The sequence below is a fragment of the Microcaecilia unicolor genome, chromosome 2, assembly GCF_901765095.1.
Source record: "Microcaecilia unicolor chromosome 2, aMicUni1.1, whole genome shotgun sequence".
NCBI classification, from domain to species: Eukaryota; Metazoa; Chordata; class Amphibia; order Gymnophiona; family Siphonopidae; genus Microcaecilia; species Microcaecilia unicolor.
In genome coordinates, this window is record NC_044032.1 from 520,505,072 (window position 1) to 520,512,202 (window position 7,131).

The window sequence follows — 7,131 nt, forward strand, 5'->3', positions numbered from 1 at the left end:
AAGACCAAGGGTCCATCAAGTCCAGCATCCTGTCCACAACAGCGGCCAATCCAGGCCAAGGGCACCTGGCAAGCTTCCAAAACGTACAAACATTCTATACATGTTATTCCTGGAATTGTGGATTTTTCCCTAGTCCATTTAGTAGCGGTTTATGGACTTGTCCTTTAGGAAACCGTCTAACCCCTTTTTAAACTCTGCCAAGCTAACCGCTTTCACCACATTCTCCAGCAATGAATTCCAGAGTTTAATTATGCGTTGGGTGAAGAAAATGTTTCTCCGATTTGTTTTAAATTTACTACTCTGTAGTTTCATCGCATGCCCCCTAGTTCTAGTATTTTTGGAAAGCGTGAATAGACGCTTCACATCCACCTGTTCCACTCCACTCATTATTTTATATACCTCTATCATGTCTCCCCTCAGCTGTCTCTTCTCCAAGCAGAAAGCATTTCTGGTTCCAACACTACGAAATGTTGCAGCCCACTAGGGATAGTACTGAAATTCTTGTTACCCTCAGTGTATAAAGGTTGCCTAACCCTGCTCTAGGTAACAAGAGGAAATGAAACAGATATAAGACAATGTGAGTTACTCTATGAAGCATGAGCCAAAAATATCAAGATGTGATGCAAACAAGAAAGAAAACATGTAATGTAACTTTCTACAAACAGAATAAAAACAGAAGTGTAGATCTCACAATCAAAAGACAGTGAGATCAACCAACCTGTATAGGTATGAAACCAGTTAATTCAGTAATGAAAACCGTGGATAATTTGAATGAAATGTATTTTAAGCAACAAACATTAATTAAAAACCCAGGCCATATTTTGGGAAAATCTTGAATCAGAAGTATATGTGCATTGTTACAACAATATTAAAGGCAAACGTCTGTCCAATACAGTAATATAATGTCTGATAGAAGAGAACTTCTCATTGAATATTTTGGATATTTGCTTTGATACCTGCCACCATCAGGTATCACACGTTCCTGACCTCATTTGTAACTTTCTTTAAATTAGCCCCTTTTTTTCTTACTCCTGTTACTCTATCTTACCTACTTGTTCCATATTTGCTTATACCATATGCTGTCTATTAAAATGTTTTATTATGTATTGTGTTGACGTTGTAATCTAGCATGCTACCGCCATACTTTGTGTTCTAGTAAAAAAGGCCCGTTTCTCAAACAAATGAAACGGCCACTAGCAAGGATGTTTTTAAGGGAACTGTTAGGAAAAATGTGCTGTGATGATAAGGAATAATTGGGAAGGGTGTATAATGAGTAATATGCTCCAGGGGTATGAGATGCGAATTGTTTTCTCTATGTATTTTTTTTATCTGTCTTTTGTTGTGATGTTTATTTATAGTATTTTTTTAAAAGATAAAGAGTACGCAGAAATTGAAAAAAGTTTTATTACAAATATAATGGCTGTTTACATTTGCAAAATTTCTTTATAAACAATATATTTTAGTGAAAACTTTGTTACAATGAGGGAAAAGCTTTCCTTGTTCAGGACCATCTATGGCTTTTACAGTTGCATCAGAAGACTTTCGAACTCGTGAAAATGCTACATACAGTTGCCCATGTGTAAACACTGGTTCTGGGAGGAAAATGCCAAGTTTTTCAAATGTTTGTCCTTGTGACTTGTTAATTGTCATTGCAAAAGCCAATTTCACAGGAAATTGTTTTTGACATAATGTAAATGGGAGGTCAGTGTTAGATGGTGCTAGTTCAATACGTGAGATAAAAACAGTACTCCCTGTAGTTGACCCAGTGGTTACTTGACTAATAATGAGGTTAGGTTTCAAGTCTTTGACTATTAAGCGGGTTCCGTTACATAAACCTCACTTGGTATTTAAATTCCTGAGTAGGATAATTATGGCTCCAATTTTTAAATGCAGTTTATGGCAAGGCATGCCAGTTGGAGTTTGTTCATGAAGGACCTCTACAGGATATAACTGATGTTCCTCATCATTGGAGTCCAAACTTAAATAAGTAACTGTTTCACCTTCTAAAATATTTAGAACGGCCTCATTTATCTTGTCTACTTCTGCATTTTTTGGGCAAAGAATAGCCTTTTTAGCAATGTTGAAAACACTATCTGCGGTAATTTTTTCTCCAAAAACGGCATTACCTATATCGCTGTCAGAAATGTGCTTCTGTGGGATTTCGATAATATCTTTTGAAACCATCTGGACATGGAAGATTTCCGTCAGCTAAAGTAATAAGCCAGTTGTTGAAATCTGGATCTACAGAGTGGACACTGTTGTTTAATTTGAGTATTTCAAATTTTTTCCATAGTTTATTTAACTTAATGCTTGCTTCAATAATGTGAGCTCAATCACCGTGTGATACCACTGGTAACGTTTGTAAAAAATCTCTACCAAGGAGAATAACTTTACCGCCAAATGGTTTCTGATTGTTCATGATGTCTTTGAAGAGTCTATCTACAGCAGTAAGTGCTATACTGGGTGCCATAGTTGATTCATCCCAAATAAGGATTTTAACATCTCTAATGAGTGAAGCATCATTTGATGTTAATCTGATACTCGATGTTGATGTCTCCAGTTGAGGTACAGGTAACTTAAACTGTGAATGATAAGTTCGTCCTCTTGGAAGGAGATTTGCAGCAATTCCTGTAGAAGCAACAGGTAGTGCAATTCCCCCATCTCTTCGGATGGTGCTCAGGATAGTGTTATATGTATAAGTTTTTCCACTTCCACCTGGACCGACTAAGAAGAAGCACATGTGGGTTATGTTGTTTGTATTGCAGGCAGAAACTATAGTATGAAATGCTTCTCTTTGCTCATTATTTAGTTTTTCTAGCATTTGTTGAGCTTTACGCTTTTCATCTCCAACGTTGAAGGCAAGTTTAGGATCTTCTAGTCTCTGGATGGCTGTTGGTAAACCAAAGTATTCAAGTTTTTTGCCATGTGTAGTCAGAACGGCTTGGATTTTCTGAAGGCACAATTGTTCACAAACCGAGCAATCACCTTGGTAACCATGGATGTGTTGAAAATCTTGTATCATAGTAAGTTTGTATTTTTGGAAAATTTGGAAAGCATTTGATGGTACAGCAAAAACACAAATGTATGCAAACAGGTGTCTGATTTCCTGTGGCATGCTGCATGTGACTGCATCGTCTAAGGTGTTCTCCCACAGAGCTTCATCATCAATGAGCCCCATTTTCTTGGCTGCATCTTGAAATGTATTATAAAGAATACGTTCAACTGTTTTAAGTCTTCAAATGACTTAGCCCCTGGTTGGTGTAGTAGAATTAGCCTTAAACAGTAACGCTCAGGGTCTGCTGAAAAATTAACTGCATACATTCTCCCAATTGTTTTGTCATGTCATAAGTACATAAGTACATAAGTAGTGCCATACTGGGAAAGACCAAAGGTCCATCTAGCCCAGCATCCTGTCACCGACAGTGGCCAATCCAGGTCAAGGGCACCTGGCACGCTCCCCAAACGTAAAAACATTCCAGACAAGTTATACCTAAAAATGCGGAATTTTTCCAAGTCCATTTAATAGCGGTCTATGGACTTGTCCTTTAGGAATCTATCTAACCCCTTTTTAAACTCCGTCAAGCTAACCGCCCGTACCACGTTCTCCGGCAACGAATTCCAGAGTCTAATTACACGTTGGGTGAAGAAAAATTTTCTCCGATTCGTTTTAAATTTACCACACTGTAGCTTCAACTCATGCCCTCTAGTCCTAGTATTTTTGGATAGCGTGAACAGTCGCTTCACATCCACCCGATCCATTCCACTCATTATTTTATACACTTCTATCATATCTCCCCTCAGCCGTCTCTTCTCCAAGCTAAAAAGCCCTAGCCTTCTCAGCCTCTCTTCATAGGAAAGTCGTCCCATCCCCACTATCATTTTCGTCGCCCTTCGCTGTACCTTTTCCAATTCTACTATATCTTTTTTGAGATACGGAGACCAGTACTGAACACAATACTCCAGGTGCGGTCGCACCATGGAGCGATACAACGGCATTATAACATCCGCACACCTGGACTCCATACCCTTCCTAATAACACCCAACATTCTATTCGCTTTCCTAGCCGCAGCAGCACACTGAGCAGAAGGTTTCAGCGTATCATCGACGACGACACCCAGATCCCTTTCTTGATCCGTAACTCCTAACGCGGAACCTTGCAAGACGTAGCTATAATTCGGGTTCCTCTTACCCACATGCATCACTTTGCACTTGTCAACATTGAACTTCATCTGCCACTTGCACGCCCAATCTCCCAGTCTCGCAAGGTCCTCCTGTAATCGTTCACATTCCTCCTGCGACTTGACGACCCTGAATAATTTTGTGTCATCGGCGAATTTAATTACCTCACTAGTTATTCCCATCTCTAGGTCATTTATAAATACATTAAAAAGCAACGGACCCAGCACAGACCCCTGCGGGACCCCACTAACTACCCTCCTCCACTGAGAATACTGGCCACGCAATCCTACTCTCTGCTTCCTATCTTTCAACCAGTTCTTAATCCATAATAATACCCTACCTCCGATTCCATGACTCTGCAATTTCTTCAGGAGTCTTTCGTGCGGCACTTTGTCAAACGCCTTCTGAAAATCCAGATATACAATATCAACCGGCTCCCCATTGTCCACATGTTTGCTTACCCCCTCAAAAAAATGCATTAGATTGGTGAGGCAAGACTTCCCTTCACTAAATCCGTGCTGACTTTGTCTCATCAGTCCATGTTTTTGTATATGCTCTGCAATTTTATTCTTAATAATACCCTCCACCATCTTGCCCGGCACCGACGTCAGACTCACCGGTCTATAACTTCCCGGATCTCCTCTGGAACCCTTCTTAAAAATCGGAGTAACATTGGCTACCCTCCAGTCTTCCGGTACTACATTCGATTTTAGGGACAGATTGCATATTTCTAACAGTAGCTCCGCAAGTTCATTTTTTAGTTCTATTAATACTCTGGGATGAATACCATCAGGTCCCGGTGATTTACTACTCTTCAGCTTGCTGAACTGACCCATTACATCCTCCAAGGTTACAGAGAATTCGTTTAGTTTCTCCGACTCCCCCGCTTCAAATATTCTTTCCGGCACCGGTGTCCCCCCCAAATCCTCCTCGGTGAAGACCGAAGCAAAGAATTCATTTAATTTCTCCGCTACGGCTTTGTCCTCCCTGATCGCCCCTTTAACACCATTTTCGTCCAGCGGCCCAACCGACTCTTTGGCCGGTTTCCTGCTTTTAATGTATCTAAAAAAATTTTTACTATGTATTTTTGCTTCCAACGCTAATTTCTTCTCAAAGTCCTTTTTTGCCCTCCTTATCTCCGCTTTGCATTTGGCTTGGCATTCCTTATGATCTATCCTGTTACTTTCAGTTGGTTCTCTTCTCCACTTTCTGAAGGATTGTTTTTTGGCTCTAATGACTTCCTTTATCTTACTGTTTAGCCACGCCGGCTGACGTTTAGTCTTTTTTCCCTTTTTTCTAATACGTGGAATATATTTGTCCTGAACCTCCAGGATGGTGTTTTTAAACAGCATCCACGCCTGACGCAAGTTTTTTACTCTGCGAGCTGCTCCTTTCAGTCTTTTTTTCACCATTTTTCTCATTTTGTCGTAATCACCTTTTCTATAGTTAAACGCTAGCGTACTTGATTTCCTAGTTTCACTTCCTTCAATGCCAATATCAAAACCGATCATATTATGATCACTGTTATCAAGCGGCCCTCGTACCGTTACCCCCTGCACTAGATCATGAGCACCACTAAGGACTAAGTCCTGCCTTTCTACGTTTCCACTTTTGTTCTCTTTTGTCGAAAGTATAGTACATAGGAATATCTACGTACAAAATGGTCTTTGTAGGATTCTCTTCTGCATTAAGTTTAAACCACGCTGTTAAAGTGGTGTCCCTTGTTCTGGCTCTTTGTACTGCAGCCTCAACTTCGTGAAGGTGAAAAACAATGCTTTGTTGATCTGGTAAGTGTACTTCCAATCTCTTGATAATATGTGATTGGTGATGCATTTCAAAGCTGTTTAATCGCCATGCAGCTTCGGGAGCACTAACATATCTACAGTCAGTAAACGTTTAATTTCATCATGTTGTAAAGTTTGGTACTCTGTAATAACCACATTGGCACAATCGTGTCATTTATAGACATATTTAAACAGGTGCTTGACACTTTTAATAGATGCACATACTTCTACATTTATGTGGGAATTGTACTTTAAAAGTAAGAAAGGGTTATAAGGGACTACCCAAGTGTTATTAATGAATTTTCCATTTAAGAGTGTACAGATGCCGTTATCCCTTCTGCAGTATTCAGGATATCCATCACAGTTCTCAATAGTTTCATTTTGGAATGGTTTTGGAAACTGTTTAGAGCACTTCCCATAAAGCATGTAGGGAAAATTTAAGTTATGGTCACTGCATGTGCCATGTATCATATGTTTAGCAACTATTGCATGCAGACGTGGAAAGTTGTTTATTTCAGGAATTTCAGTTCATATGATTTTGTCAATTATTTCCTTTCTTTTCGGCTTATGTTCCTCTTTCAGGATAATTAATATATGAGCGTGAGGTAAACCATGCTTTTGAAATTCAATGACATGACTTTTTGCAAGAGGGACACCAAGTATGTGTTGTTTGCATATATCGTGTAGTAACTCTTTTAGTTTTAAATGAAACACCCTTGCCAAGAAGTCAGGTCGAAACTCTGGTGCCTGACCTTTTTTTTAGATTTTGAGTAATTTCTTCCCATCTTGGGTTGCAGGTCATAGTAATGAACAGATCTGGCTTGCCATATTTGCAAACTATTGCCATAGCATCCTGATAATTTTGATGCATATTTCTTGGGCTGCCGGCAAATGATGATGGTAAAATAAATGCCTGGCCAGGTGTAAATCCTCCATTTGCAGCTTCATTTGCAAGGTGGTCCATTAACCCAGAGCATTTTTCAACTCTTAATAGTTTTTGATTTTGTCGAATATAATTGTCTGTTTGCCTCTGTTTTAAAACAGTCAGTTGGTTACATGATCTTATGTAAGAGAGTTTGGGGTGACTTGAGACACACCAATCATTTGATTTGGCACTGGGATGGGAATATTTGTTCTTGATGTGATTGAGGATTGTAAGGATGCAGT

The 7,131-nt window shown here is 39.5% G+C and overlaps 1 pseudogene; it reads right to left on the reverse strand.

The window, feature by feature from the left end:
• Positions 1–6,135: 6,135 nt before the first annotated feature.
• LOC115462169 lies at positions 6,136–6,928 on the reverse strand (annotated as a pseudogene).
• Positions 6,929–7,131: the final 203 nt, after the last annotated feature.